Below are 15,160 nucleotides of genomic sequence, written 5' to 3' on the forward strand. Positions count from 1 at the left end.
ATGGTAACTTGATGCCATCTGTGAAAAAGCTGAAGTTAAAGAGAGGATGGCTTCTACAAATGGATAATGATCCTAAACACACCTCGAAATCCACGGGGGATTACATCAAGAGGTGTAAACTGAAGGTTTTGCCATGGCCTTCACAATCTCCTGACCTCAACATAATTAAAAAATCTATGGATAGACCTTAAAAGAGCAGTGCGTGACAGACAGCCCAGAAATCTCAAAGAACTGGAAGACTTTTGTAAGGAAGAATGGGCAAAGATACCTCAAACAAGAATTGAAAGACTCTTGGCTGGCTACAAAAAGCGTTTACAAGCTGTGATACTTGCCAAAGGGTCAGTACAAGATATTAACTCTGCAGGGTGCCCAAACTTTTGCAGACGCCATTTTTTTGTTTTCTGTTATTTTGAAAGTGTAAATGATGGAAATAAAATCTAACTTTTGTTGACATATTATAAGAATGTCTCATCTGTAATTTGATGCCTTTTGGAGATTTTTACATCTTTCCTTGGCTTCTTTATGCACATTAATACAAATTTTAGCTGGGGTGCCCAAACTTTCAATCCCCACTGTATATATATATATATATATATATATATATATATATATATATATATTGAAATACTTTCTTTATATATTACAAAATATATGAAAAATATTTTTTTAAATAAATTTTCAAATATACTGTGTGTCTTTAAAAACACATTTAATATACATTTTTGGAATCCATTTACAAATATATGTTAAAATGACTTTTTTATATGTTAAAAAAATCTGAAGAATATATTAAAAACATATATTTTTAAAAAAATATTTTTCATATACTTTGTAATATATAAAAAATGCATTTCAACATACAGTTTGTATATGTATGTATATATATATATATATATACAGTTGCAAGAAAAAGTATGTGAACCCCTTGGGATTCCGTGGAGTTTTGCATGAATTGGGCATAAAATGTGCTCTGAACGTCATCTAAGTCACAACAATAGAAGAACACAGTCTGCTGAACATAATACTACACAAACATTAGATGTTGCCATGGTTTAATTGCACATAACATGTAAACATTCACAGTGCAGGGAGGAAAAAGTATGTGAACCTTTGGATTTAATAACTGGTTGACCCTCCTTTGGCAGCAATAACCTCAACCAAACGTTTCCTGTAGTTGCAGATCAGACCTGCACAACGATCTGGAGTCATTTTGGACCACTCCTCTTCACAAAACTGTTTCAGTGTAGCAATATTCTTGGAATTTCTGGTGTGAATCGCTCTCTTAAGGTCATGCCACAGCATTTCAATGGGGTTGAAGTCAGGACTCTGACTGGGCCACTCCAGAAGGCGTATTCTGTGCTGTTGCAGCCATTGTTTTGTTGAATGACTTGTATGCTTTGGGTCATTGTCCTGTTGCATCACCCATCCTCTGCGGAGCTTCAGTTGGCGGACAGATGGTCGTACGTTTTCCTGCAAAATGTCTTGATAAACTCTGGAATTCATTTTCCCATCAATGACAACAATCCGTCCAGGCCCTGAGGCAGCAAAGCAGCCCCAAACCATGATGCTCCCTCTGCCATGTTTCACAGTGGGGATGAGGTTTTGATGTTGGTGTGCTGTGCCTTTTTTTCTCCACACATAGTGTTGTGTGTTCTTCCCAAACAACTCAATCTTGGTTTCATCTGTCCACAGTATATTTTGCCAGTAGTGCTGTGGAACATCCAGGTGCTCTTTTGCAAACTTCAAATGTGCTGCAATATTCTTTTTGGACAGCAATGGCTTCCTCCGTGGTGTCCTCCCATGTACTCCATTCTTGTTTAATGTTTTCCTTATTGTAGATGTGTCAACAAAAATGTTAGCATGTGCCAGAGATTTCTGTAGGTCTTTAGCTGACACTCTGGGATTCTTCTTTACCTCATGCAGCATTCTGCGCTGTGCTCTTGCAGTCATTTTTACAGGACGACCACGCCTAGGGAGAGTAGCAACAGTGCTAAACTTTCTCCATTTGTAGACAGTCTGTCTTACCATGGACACATGAACATCAAGGCTTTTGGAGATACTTTTGTAACCCTTTCCAGCTTCATGCAAGTCAACAATTCTTGATGGTAGGTCTTCTGAGAGCTCTTTTCTGCGAGGCATGGTTCACATCAGACAGTGCTTCTTGAAACCAGTAAACCCAAAACAGGTGTGTGTTTTTTAAGGGCAGGACAGCTGTCAGCAACACATCCAATATCATCACACTGATTGGAGTCAAGGTTGGCTCACTCCTGGCTCCAATTAGCTCTGGGAGAAGTCATTAAGCTAGGGCCTCACATACTTTTTCCTCCCTGCACTGTGAATGTTTACATGTTATGTGCAATTAAACCATGGCAACATCTAATGTTTGTGTAGTATTATGTTCAGCAGACTGTGTTCTTCTATTGTTGTGACTTAGATGACGTTCAGAGCACATTTTATGCCCAATTCATGCAAAACTCCACGTAATCCCAAGGGGTTCACATACTTTTTCTTGCAACTGTATATATTTAGAAATATATTGAATAAGGCCAAAATTGTATTTCGAATATATGTCAATATATCTGGGAAGAATATTTTTAAAATACATATATATTTTTCTTCCATGAGGGTTGTGCTGAAGGTTACATGTATACATCAGGCAGTGTACAGGGACTGTATTGGCTGTTGTTTCTGCTCCTAACCGACATGTAAATATCAACAATGTCTCAGCTCTCCCCCTCCTCATAGGATCAGAGACAGTGGGAGACATTGGCTCCTGCTGCTGTCAATCACAGCCACTGAGGAGGGAGCAGAGGCAGTGCCGAGCCACACTCTGTGTGTCAATGGACACACAGAGCATGGCTTGGGAGCAACCCTGCATGAGTGCCCCTATAGCAAACAGCTGGCTATGAGGGCACTTGGTGGGGGGGAGAATCCCAAAGCACCAGCGGGGGGGGGGGGGGACCCGAGAAGAGGAGGATCGGGGCTGCTCTTTGCAAAACCATTAAACAGAGCAAGTAAATATGAAATGTTTGTTATGTAAAAATACATAGGTTTACAATCACTTTAGCTACCAAAAGTGTCCTATTACATTAAGCCTATTCACCACAACCCTCACCCGGTGGTTGTGGGGGTCTGTTGGAGGGGGGGCTTCTTGGAATATAACAGCTGTCATCAGCCGCCTCCTGTCATTTACGCAGAAGGTAAGTGAACAGTCTAGACCAGGAAACCAGTAAAAATCACTTCTTGCCGTTGGACACACTCATTGCCATACATGGAGATTTTGCAGCCTTTAGGTCAATAAAAGTATGTGATTCTACTAATACTTTCCATCTGTAGGAATCACTTGCAAGGCCACATCTACATTATGAGGCCCAGATATGGACATCATTTTGTAAAGAGGGTATAGGACTTTGGGAAGGTTTCAGTAGATGGCAACTAAATGAATAAATGAGATGGGCAATCTTACTTACAGTAAAATATTACAGAAACTTGTTATGCTCATTTTAAAAAAGTTGTCTTAGAGCGATTTCATAAACATTCTGCAAGAAAAAATATCAGCAGACCTCAAAGCCCATATCTCTAACAAATGGAAAGAAAAAAAAACTCTCCAGGAGCCCAAAGGAGAAATTTACTACTACAGACCACTTCTACTAAAATTCTACCTTAAAGGGTTGCCACGGAGGTTCAAATTTATGAAAAAAAAATAAAAAAAACAAAAGTAAAGACTTATATATGACTCTTATGGAGCTAATTTTTTAATTGATGTAAACATTTTTTATTACAATATCATAAAGATACAAAACAACACAGATTAAAATTAAGGTATACCTAAATATCCCCCAAGATGGCCCTTTAAAAGGAGAAATGTATGAATACATCCTAAAGTATAAATATGTATATAAACTTATTTATAAAAAAAAAAAAAATAACATGGTAATCAGTGAAAGTCCCACAAACTCTCGACTGCTGACGGGTGACTATGGCTTCTTCCAAAGAACTGAAAGGTACACACAACCAGTCACACCAAGCATCTATTCACAATGCTGCAGGATCATCTATTGGCGGTTGCCTTCCTCCAATATCCACTGGACACTCTTCCATGATTGAGATACAGACTCACAATACTGCAGGACAGCTTGACATTCTTTCACTCAACTTCCTCCTGATACTCTTCAATGAGCTCTTCTGACCCAAACCAACTCAACCAGACTTGGCGAATAGGCTCCCCAGTGTAAGCTGCAGCTGCGATCTAGATGACTCCTGAATGGCACCTCCAGAAACCTGCTTCAGGGGAAGAGCCCCTAGACAGGGGTCTCCCCTGGCAGGACTGGACCCAATCTCCACCAACCCTTGACCCAGGCCTCTGTCTATTTATGGGCTATCCAGCCACCTACTGGTAACCCCATAAATATTCAGGCTGCCTTTCCGTTCTTCCTCCCAGTATACTTCTAGAGTTCTCTAGAATACAGCTGCGATCTAGATGACTCCTGAATGGCACCTCCAGAAACCTGCTTCAGGGGAAGAGGCCCTAGACAGAGGTCTCTCATGGCAGGACTGGACCCAATCTCCACCAAACCTTGACCCAGGCCTCTGTCTATTTATGGGCTATTCAGCCACCTACTGGGAACCCCATAAATATTCAGGCTGCCTTTCCGTTCTTCCTCCCAGTATACTTCTAGAGTCCTCTAGAATACAGCTGGGATCTAGATGACTCCTAAATGGCACCTCCAGAAACCTGCTTCAGGGGAAGAGGCCCTAGACAGAGGTCTCCCCTGGCAGGACTGGACCCAATCTCCACCAAACCGTGACCCAGGCCTCTGTCTATTTATGGGCTATCCAGCCACCTACTGGGAACCCCATAAATATTCAGGCTGCCTTTCTGTTCTTCCTCCCACTATACTTCTAGAGTCCTCTAGAATACAGGGGGAAGTAATCAGATCAGCAGCCTATGAGGCACTGAGCAGGCCAGAGGAATCAACCATGGCTGGACTGACCATAGAGGAGACAAAGTAAATTTGCCTAGCAGCCTACTCTAACTAGAAAAGTGCTACACCTTGTTTTTTATTGTTTTCATGTACTTGAAACTACATGGCAGACATTTAGTAGATTTGGTCTTTCATAAACATTCCAGTTTATCCCAAGTCATGATTGATTATTATAAAAATCAGAAATGAAAGGTAAGAGATCTTCTTTCTTTAAATCATGAACAATGCAATTTATCTCACAGTATTAGAACTTAATAGGTATAATACATGCGGATAAATGTGACTGCTGTGACACAGTGAGCAATGATAAACTTTCGTGACTGTTGTGACTGTGGTATTGAATAATATTAATAGCAACAAAGCTTATTGAATATAGTTCATGCGGAGTGAAATGACTATAAATGAACAGTAATATTCATAACTTCTATGGCTAGAAGCAACGAGCATACTATGCACCGATTGGATAATATCCCATAATGTCATAAACTGATAGGATATAGTTCGTGCAGATTATAGTGACTGCGGTGACACAAAAACAGCGGATAACTTTCGTGACTGCTGTGGCTGGAAACAATGAGCATACTATGCACTAACCCGATAGCACAGATAAATGTGCGTTGGAGTAATTAAGACCTACTCCTAGGTACTCTGGGGGTGGGAACTCAGCATGCGGATGTGATCATCAGGTGGAGGTACTTCACCAGCTGTCATCTATCCAAAGCAGGATTCCACGTCTCAGGTTAACCGTGTCCAGCAGTACCTTTTATAGCCATCAGGGGGATCATACACGCAGATGGAAACCAGGAAAAGGATCCTTCAGGATGAGGACTCTCGGTGCCAGATAAATGAGCCCAGAGAGAAAAGAACTCCAACAGTGTAGTATGTTTAATGATAATATTAGAGTAACATCAAGGTACAGGTAAAAAACAGAGCCAGCACTTACATCTGAGGTAGTTGGTAGGTAAAGTAGTTAGCAATCCATGAGCCCTTTGAAAATGTGTTATTACGCGAAACGCGTTAGGGAGATACCCTTTCTCATGGATTGCTAACTACTTTACCTACCAACTACCTCAGATGTAAATGCTGGCTCTGTTTTTTACCTGTACCTTGATGTTACTCTAATATTATCATTAAACATACTACACTATTGGAGTTCTTTTCTCTCTGGGCTCATTTATCTGGCACCGAGAGTCCTCATCCTGAAGGATCCTTTTCCTGGTTTCCATCTGCGTGTATGATCCCCCTGATGGCTATAAAAGGTACTGCTGGACACGGTTAACCTGAGACGTGGAATCCTGCTTTGGATAGATGACAGCTGGTGAAGTACCTCCACCTGATGATCACATCCGCATGCTGAGTTCCCACCCCCAGAGTACCTAGGAGTAGGTCTTAATTACTCCAACGCACATTTATCTGTGCCATCTGGTTAGTGCATGGTATGCTCATTGTTTCCAGCCACAGCAGTCACGAAAGTTATCCGCTGTTTTTGTGTCACCGCAGTCACTATAATCTGCACGAACTATATCCTATCAGTTTATGACATTATGGGATATTATCCAATCGGTGCATAGTATGCTCATTGCTTCTAGCCATAGAAGTTATGAATATTACTGTTCATTTATAGTCATTTCACTCCGCATGAACTATATCCAATAAGCTTTGTTGCTATTAATATTATTCAATACCACAGTCACAACGGTCACGAAAGTTTATCATTGCTCACTGTGTCACAGCAGTCACATTTATCCGCATGTATTATACCTATTAAGTTCTAATACTGTGAGATACTATCTGCACACTGTAACTAATACTGAGCGCCGCATTTGTACTTTTATCTTTGGCATTACTTGGAGGATCCGAGGATGTTTCCTCTTCCATGCTGGCTGCTCCCACCTGTATTTTGCCTGTTGTCACCCAGCGCTCATATATTTTTTACTATTTACAATAATGCAATTTATCTGCAGTAAACATAATTCATTGGCAAAATTGTCAACTGTGCCTAATAGGTGAAAATAAACTGGACCATGATGCCCAAGGAAATCCAGCACTGCTGGAATAACCATTTAATCGCTTGTATAGAGATCAAAACCAAGACCTTGGTGTTATTAACACCACACTGCAACTAGCAGAGCTAACCACTCAATTGCATGCTTCAAAAGTCAGACAGAGCTGACAGAGGTCTTTCTGAGCTTTAAGTAATTCTATGAGCAACCACAGTACCCATTAAACATAAGTAGTCCAAGTTTTGAGCAACTTTGGGTGTAATAGAGCTCAGTGTGTATCTGCCTCCAGAATAGAAGATTGCCTGTTCAAATTATGGTAGGGTCATGTTGATTTTCATATTGAGCTACTTAAAGAGCAACTCCACTTTTGTGGAAGAAAAATTTGCAAATAATTTTTTTAAAAAATAAAATAGAGTATACAATTGCAACACAAACCATATTGTAATTCATTGTTATTAAAAATATGTATCATAATATAATATAAATATAAAAATAAATGAAATATTAATATAAATTTCCTTTTCCAAAATTCAATGCAAGATGGCATCCTGGAGGCAGATCGGTGTACGAAATACCCCCAGAGATCTAATATCCTGCTTATGTCATTGACCCTCTGATTTCCCCAGAAGTCTGCACTAAAATATAAGTCTGCAATGTTAAACTCAGTTTTGATGTGATGTTCCTTAACCACTTCCCATCTGGCCCATGTATATAAACGGCTGGACGGTGGCAGTGCAGGGTCGGGTGGCCATTTATAAACAACCTCCTCGCTCCCTGCTTGTGCGCGCTCCCTGGGACCGCACAGCACTGCAATCTGCTGCCCGTTGTGTCCTCCGGACACAGTGGAACACTCATCGTTATACGGGACCTCTGTGTGAGGTCCCGATCATGTGATCACTCATTGGCCAATCAGTGATCACATGAAGAGTAGTAAGCAAGATGTCACTTCTGACATCATTGCTTAATACTAGTGAAATCTGTGAATGATCACAGACGTCCCATGGTACAGGGCTATTCACAACAGCCTTGTACCATGTGGCCAATCACATCTCTCACAGTATTTCTCAATGGCTGCAAGAATGCAGCCAGAGAGAAGGAGAAATTATTGCTTTTACAGCCTTTATGGGTGTAGAAGCAATCAGTGTAAAAAAAAAAAAAAAAAACTTCATCACCCCCCACAAATAGTACAGTGTCACTATGGTGACACAGTACTGCTAGGGTGACAGTATGTAAAAAAAAAACATAATAATATAAAAAAAATGTAAAAAAAAATTTAGAAAACATAATTTTTGGTTATAAACTAAAACTAATTTGGGTTATTTTTTTTTACTAAAAATATAACTGAATACATTTTGGCCAAGATCTATGAAGAAAGATTATTTATTTGCAAAATGTTAGAAGAAAAACACTTTTTTTCTACATTTTTGGGCTTTTTCATTTATATAGCAAAAAAAAAAAATCCCAGTGGTGAATAAATACCACCAAAATAAAGTTTTATCTGTCTCAAAAAAATTCTAAAAAATTAATATGGGTACAGTGTTGCATGACCGCGCAATTGTCATTTAAAGTGTGATAGCGCTGAAAGTTGAAAATTGGCCTGGGCAGGAAGGGGGTAAAAGTGTCCGGACTGGAAGTTGTTAAGGGTTAATCACTTCTAAAGGGATGCAGATCCTACTGTTCTCCTCAGCCCTGCGAGTGAAACAGCTGATCAAAAATGAAAACGTCACACCCATTCAATATCAGTTCTGCATAAAACATGATCTAACAAAGAGATATCCCTTCAGGGCAGAAACAGGTAAGACACTTCAACAAAAGTTTGTTAACCACTTCCATACCGGGGCACTTATACCCCCTTCCTGCCCAGGCCAATTTTCAGCTTTCAGCGCTGTCTCACTTTGAATGACAATTGAGCGGTCATGCAACACTGTACCCATATGACATTTTTATCATTGTTTTCACACAAATAGAGCCTTCTTTTGGTGGTATTTAATCACCACTGAGTTTTTAATTATTTGCTAAATAAAACAAAAAAAACCTGAAACGTTTGAAAAAAAAACACACTTTTCTTCGTTTCTGTTATAAAATTTTGCAAATAAATAACATTTCTTCATTGAGGTCAAAATGTATTCTGCTACATTTCTTTGGTAAAAATAATATGTTTCTATTTTTTTTTTATTACATTTTTTCTTTTTTTTTACTATTTTATTTTTCAGCACACTGTGACCAAAGCAATACAATGTTACCATAGTGACATTGAACTACTCTGGGCAAGTGATCAGGGATTTGTTTTGTTTTTTTAACACATTATGATTGCTAATACCAATGTATTTCATTAATATTTGCAATCATTGTTACTGAATGAAACTGATTCATTCAGTCTTTTGTTGTGATTAGCTGTGATTGGGCAAAGCTGATCACATGATACAGATGGGCTGTGATTGGCCCTGTCTGTATCATGTGACTGCCTTGACCAGTCACAGCTAACACAATTGTATACAATGAATGGCATGACAGGAAGCCATCCATTGTATACAATTGACATGTGATCTGCTGTGATTGGTCACAGCGGTCACATGACACTGGCAATGGGCTGGTGTAGTAATATGACACAGCAGGTGACAGATTGCACCTATTCACAATGTCCCGCCCAGCCGTCAATCTGCTATAAGCGGGGCGGGAAGGTGTTAAAATCCTTGCAATGTACAGTGATCATCCATTCTTGATTAATTTACTTCGGTAAATTGTTTTTCCTCAACAAAACTGGAATTACTCTTTAACTGAATTTGATATAGTGTTTCTAATGCAGGCCATAGATGAGTCGAAAAGCGGCAGTTTTAAAAAAAAAATGAAAAATCGGTCGTTCAATCAGCTGACTTTACCACCAACGGTAAAAAAATTGGCCGATTTTCGTCTTGACTACGGCCGGCATTTTTCTTCTTGCGGAGAGCTCCGCTATTATATTTTACATGAAAAGTCTTGCGGTTGCAACAATATATCCATTTGTATCCATTTTGGATACAGATGTTTTTATTCTGATACAAATGGATACATTGTTGCAACCGCAAGACTTTTCATATTAAATATAATAGCGGACTGGAATTCTTCTTCTTCTTTTTCTTCTTCTTTTTTTTCTTGTTCTTGCAGGTCACGGCTCATGCGCAGATTTTTTATCGGTAAAATGATCGGCCAATTTGCCCATCATTTTACTTTACCGATAAAAAAAAGTGCCAAAACCCCGAAAAACGGCCGACCAATTAACCCAATCGGCCAATTTTTTTTTTTTGCCGAAAAATAAGCCGATTTTCGACCCGTCTATGGCCGGCATTAGTCCTACTCTACTGGGATTTACACCTACACAGGGTCTAAGTAATTGGGATTGGATTAACAGTCATGCCAAAAAAATGTGCCATAGGCCTGGAGGAAACCTGGCATATGGGCTACAGCATTGGGCAGAGGGTTATAAAGCCTCTAATTAACAAGAATAAAGCAATTAAAAGTTGGTTCTGGTCAATGTTAAAGTGGAACTTTAAGCAAGATAGGCAGGATTTTGAATTCAGAAAAGACATACTGTACTACCTCTCTACTTTAGGCTTTGGTCACATCAAATCCAACTGTGAAATCATGCGACTTCACTTGAAATTACGCGATTTTAAAGTCGGTGGTCAGTGTGACTTCAGGTGCGACTTGAAAGACATCTGTGAAAGACTTCATGCACAGATTTCTATGCAAGTTGCACCTGAATGTGCAAAAAGTAGTGCATGAAGTACTTTCAAAATTGGTATGACTCCGACGGAGTCAAAGCCACACCGATACGATCTCTTCAACTATCAAATCACATGACAAGTCGCACCGGTGTGGACTAATTGACAATCTTTACCTGCCTGTACACTGATCTGTACATGTGCAGCTTAGTGTACAAATTCCGGCAATGTTGAGAGAACTGAACTCCCATGCATGCATGGGAGTGATGTCATCTCTGCTGGGCCAATGAAAATGGCCAAAGATCGTATCCCAAAGCCGATCTGCTACAGATGACAGCAGCCGTTGAGGAGCTCCAGGATAGCACAGCTGTAGAGAAAGTGAGTATGCAAGATAACAGTCTTCAGTGATAAACTAAGAAAAAAAACTGTTAGAGACTTTTTGCTGATTTTAGAATTCTATCAGAGGTTTGTGATTAACTTTGCTACTATAGCAGCTCCATTAAGTCATCTCAGCAAAGGGGCCAAGTCCACCACGTTGAAATGAAATGAAGAGGCAGAAAGAGATTTTCAAGAGCTTAACTCCTTGGTGCCAACGGTATGCAAATATGCGGCCTCTTGGCAGCTGGGCCTTGACACCGAGAGGCCACATATTTGCGTACCCAAAAAAACCTAACATGCTGAGAGCGCATTCTCTGTGTTCTGATGCCTTATGGAAATTACAAGTAGCGATCGGGAGCTTTCCAATCATGCGACCGCTGTGACAGCCAAACATATGACCCTAAACCCTTCCCCACCTCCCAGCTTCAGAAACCCCCTGAGGGGCCAGGAGACACTGGTGCCAAGGGGTTAAAGTAGTATTGTGTAAGGGACCAGTGTTGGCAGCTATTTTCAAAAATGTAATTAACCATCAAAAGCATTCAGTAGCATACCTTATCCAAAAACTAACCACTGCAAAGAGGAACTATTCAATATTGGAAAGGGAGACTCTGGCCACAAATTGGCACCAGAGTCCTTGAGGTATGACCTTTTGGCCAAACGCCTCCCATTCTCCACTACAGTGGAGGGCTCAGAAGGAAGGGAGCAATGCAAGGGTCAGAAGGTGCTTTCTGGCTTTGCAAGGCTTTCCATTTTATGTAGAACACAGGCCAGGGAGCTAGCAAGGGAATGCTGGATGGACTGTGACGTGCTGGAAAACTAGGCTCCCTCCCAAAGGTCTGAGCACAGGGGAAGGCTATGCGAGGCACTGGCTGGCAGAACCATGGACGGATGATAGGTTTTCCCTAGGGTGCTCACATATGCATGCTGAGGGCCTCAAGGGCTTGTGGCGGCTGATGTGAAGAAAACTAACTTCTTGTGTTCCCAAAATCTTAAGTAGGTGTTGTTGTGGATCTTGGACCAGGATTGCGGGGAATTGAGCTCATTCCTACTCTCTAGTGGCAGCCATTAGTCATAGTTGTTTATTTCTAATACTTTGTAGTTTCTAAGGCAAGGTCATTTCATACAGCTTCAGGAGTGGCTCTGTGGCGCAATGGATAGCGCATTGGACTTCTAGCTGGTTTAGCAATTCAAAGGTTGTGGGTTCGAGTCCCACCAGAGTCAGTTTTGTATAGTCCTTGTACATAGTGACATTACTCACTTGTTACCCTAATTCTATGAAGTAATGGCTTCCATTCATAGGGCTGCGGTAGTGAAATGGATTTACTAAACAAGTTCACCAAAGTAAATTAATCAAGAATGGAACAGCACTAATTCCAATCTTATTAGTGATACGATACTGTCGGAGAGATTTACTAAAACTGGAGCACTCAGAATCTGGTGCAGCTCTGCATGGTAGCCAATCAGCTTCTAACCTCAGCTTGTTCAATTAAGCTTTGGCACTAAAACCTGGAAGCTGATTGGTTTCTGTGCAAAGCTGAACCAGAGTTTGCACTCTCTGGTTTTAGTAGATAACCCCTTGTGCGGGTATTACCCTAATAAATGCAATACATCTAATAAATAATTAAAATGTTACAAATACATATACAATTAAAGTGCAACAAGCAAAGTGCTAAAAAAAATGACATGTGCTGTTCATAAATAGTTAAATTAATATATAAAAAAGTTCCTTCAAAAATAATCAAGTGTTTAATGTAAAGAACTCCTTAAAGTGCCACATGCAATGCAAAAAAATCACAAAAAAATCCACGGATTATATTTCCCATGGATCTCAAAGTGATCTCCACCACCATCTGCTCCAAAGAACTCACTGGACAAAATTTATAGTATCTTTTACAAAACTAGCAAAAAGCGCATGAATTCAGAAATGGCTTCTCGTGTTCTTTTCCTCCTCATATGGCTGCATTTTTTAACCATTTCAATAACGGGCAATTTTACACCTTCCTGCCCAGGCCAGTTTTCAGGTTTCAGCGCTCTCACACTTTGAATGACAATTGCGCAGTCATACAACATTGTACCCAAACTAAAATTTTATCATTTTCTTCACACAACTAGAGCTTTCTTTTGGTGGTATTTAATCACTGCCGGGGTTTTTATTTTTTGCTAAATTAACAAAAAAAGACCAAAAATTTTGAAAAAAAAACACGTTTTTCTTTGTTTCTGTTATAAAAGTTTACAAATAAATAATTGTTCTTCATAAATTTAAATGTATTCTGCTACATGTCTTTTTTTTTTTTTTAAGATTTTTTTTTCATATTTTACTATGACCAAAGTAGTACAATGTTACCATAGTAACATTGTACTACTTTAGGGAAGTGATCAGTATTTTTTTTTTTACACAATTTGCTTATAGCAAAGAATTACTTTGCTATAAGCAAGCATTTACCTGAATGACATCAATTCATTCAGGTTTTTTTTTTTTTTTTGTGCTTAGCTGTGATTTGGCCACAGCTAATCACATGACATGTGCATGTGACCTGCTGTGACCATTCACAGCTAGACACTAGTATACAATGGATGGCATGAATAAAGCCATCCATTGTATGCAACTGTCATGTGACCTGCTGTGATTGGTCACAGCAGGTCACATGGTATCGGCAACGGGGGCCGATACTCAGATCTGTCATCGGCCGTGTCCGGGGTACATGGCCGGTGATAGATCGCGCCGCTGTGCGGCTCTGCAACTGCGCAAACTGCGCATGTGCGGGAGGACGCCAAATGGCGTACACCCCGGAAAGCTAATGCATTTTTGAGGCCACCAAACGGCTATAGGCTGGGCGGCTAATGGTTAATAAACCATAGAGGAAGAAAGGAAGAACTTGCAGAGTGTAAAACCACCAATTTATTTATAAAAACAAGATTACACCAAACACAATTTCAAGTGTCCCAACAGACAGTGATAGATCACATCTAAAGTATTCCAGTTGGTCGCCTCCAGCCTCTCCACTCTGTCTGCGAGCTCAGACCTGGACAAGCATGGTGACTGCATGTCGCAAGCCCCGTCCTACACACGTTTCATCCACTGACATCTTCAAGGGGCAGATGGATGTCCTGTCTCTTACAACTACTTTATATACCATATAATTTAATTCTCACATATATCTTTTATAAAATTATAAAAAAAAACCATGCTATGCTAAAATCTACAAAATCACAGGCTATTGTAAACATCAACAAAAAAATCTAAAAATACATACAAATGTCAGAGCAATAAAATCGACTATTTAAAGGGACATACACATGATTAAAGCAGCAGTCTAGACAACCTATCACGAGCAAATTATCAAAATATTCATAAATCACAGGTGGGATGAACTATCAAAAAACATTAGTCCAAAGGACTAGAAAAAAAACACAAATTATATATAACTAAAAATAAAAATTAAAAAATTGGTCAAAAAACAATTTAAGCCAATTTCTATGTTCATTCCATCTGGTTGTAAAGTGTACAGTTTCTCTTTTGGATACTTCTTTTACCAAATTGTCACCTCTCCATTGATTCCGGATTCTATCAATCCCATAAAAGACAAAGCCACTGGGATCTTTTCTGAGTTTCTCCCTAAAATTCAGTGACATGCTGTGTCTTTTGAAGCCTTTCTTTATATTATTTACATGTTCATTTACCCTTGTTCTCAATTTTCTAGTGGTCCTTCCCATATACTGCAACCCACATGGACACTCCAGAATATACACCACGTGAAAAGTGTCACAAGACTCGTGTGTTATATATCAGCTTGAACTTTTCACCGAAATATAACTGTTAAAGTCGATCTCTTTTAAAACTATATTTGTGCAAATTCTCACATCTTTTTTAAATAACGTCAAATCTAAATAACTACTTTCTACTTTGCTTTTTATTTTCTTTAAATGTCAGTCCATATTTATTATCATTCATTTTAAAAAAGTTCCTCTAAGCTCTCTCGTGACCTCTTCCACATGAGTACAATATCGTCTATGCAGCCTTTGTATAGTACCATCTGTGGCCATTTTTTGCAAATCAACTCTTCTTCCTATTTTACCCTACTTTTAACCCACA

At 39.5% G+C, this 15,160-nt stretch overlaps 1 protein-coding gene and 1 non-coding gene across 2 annotated transcripts in view; one reads left to right on the forward strand and one right to left on the reverse strand.

Annotated features, from left to right (window-relative positions):
* The window catches only part of LOC149436659 (retinal guanylyl cyclase 1-like), a 144,171-nt gene that overhangs the window by 93,919 nt on the left and 35,092 nt on the right, over positions 1 to 15,160 (reverse strand). The gene's annotated exons all lie outside the window — the stretch shown is intronic.
* Positions 12,204 to 12,288, forward strand: TRNAR-UCU (transfer RNA arginine (anticodon UCU)). The gene is given in 2 exon segments: positions 12,204 to 12,240; positions 12,253 to 12,288. It is a non-coding gene; the product is annotated as a tRNA-Arg (tRNA).

Source organism: Staurois parvus, unplaced genomic scaffold (genome assembly GCF_062004578.1).
Source record: "Staurois parvus isolate SC_StPar_1 unplaced genomic scaffold, SC_StPar_1.0 ptg001352l, whole genome shotgun sequence".
NCBI lineage: Eukaryota > Metazoa > Chordata > Amphibia > Anura > Ranidae > Staurois > Staurois parvus.